Source organism: Meleagris gallopavo, chromosome 10 (assembly GCF_000146605.3).
Source record: "Meleagris gallopavo isolate NT-WF06-2002-E0010 breed Aviagen turkey brand Nicholas breeding stock chromosome 10, Turkey_5.1, whole genome shotgun sequence".
NCBI classification, from domain to species: Eukaryota; Metazoa; Chordata; class Aves; order Galliformes; family Phasianidae; genus Meleagris; species Meleagris gallopavo.
The window spans coordinates 7,995,256-7,996,565 of NC_015020.2; positions in this window are offsets into that span (position 1 = coordinate 7,995,256).

Consider the following 1,310-nt stretch of genomic DNA (forward strand, 5'->3'; position numbering starts at 1 on the left):
AGTTTCACCCCAAAATTGATCAAGCTACATAAGAGTCTGGCTTATGAGATGTGTGATTAATGTACTGTCCTCCAATAAAGCAGGTACTTAAGATAAAAAGAGCAAATGAGAGAGGAAAGTAGAGGAAGTCTTTTCAGTATATTTTTCATCATTTTCTATCTTTCTTAGGATTTTATTTTTATTTTTATTTTTTACCTCAGAGCTCTGTCATACTGCCCTAAAATGCATCATTTTAAAACCTGAAGCTGATATGATCAAGTGAGGAAAGTACAGAAAGCATACTTAGCACTCTATTTCAGGGCCTACCCAAATACCTCATTACATCTCAGCCAAATCTAAAGATGTACATTAACTAGAAAAATATGCATGCACAACACTGCAATGCTAGAGTGAAGAGCACAGTAGGGATGCCAGTGAGGAATTTCTGTGAGGGCAATGAAGTCATGCTTTGCTCACAGAAGCATCAATTAGGGTGCACACAGATCTATACACCAGTCACCAGAAAAAGCATATGCCTCAGCTGATAAGGATGATGAAATGGCATACAGTAACATCATTTACTATTAAAATGGCAAAACATCTTCAAAGAAAACCTGTTCCTTCCAAAATAGGTGCCACGTATGTTGATAATATCTGGCAGCAAGTGATGTCTTAAGAGATCTAAGTATCAACAGGAGGCTCCTCAAGCCCACTTGCCTAACTCACATCCTGTTCACAGAAAGGTACTAAACAGAGCAGAGCATGCAACTGGATCCACCAACAGCGAATGCTTTACCCCATACTTTTCCAATATCTTTATCCCAAATCCAAAATAAAGGAGTAGATACCAGTGGGGTTTTATAAAACTATAACAACTTATATAACTGTAACTATATAATTTGTCCCATACTTCATACCAGAACAAGTCAATTCTTATTTTGGACATTCAATGTAGTAGTAGTAAGGATCAAAATTTATGCAGGAAGAAGGTCAGCGAGACCTAATAGCTCCTCAAGTTATGGCTCCACTAATTAACACTATTATAATCTTCATTAGAATAGCTCTAGCCACAAATTAACAAGCAAGCTGTTTCTTTACCATTAGAGAGCCTCAACTATTCCCAAATGGAACCAAGCTGGTTCCACTACTTTCTCACAGGTTGGATAAGGCAAAGTTGACGTATTTTGATTTTCAGACATTCAGAATGGAATAGTAAAGTAGCTAGGCTTTTATTCATGGGCAAGTGTTTGACACTAATATACAACCTTATATTATATATATATATATATATAATATAATATATATACATATATATAATTTAAAATATATAT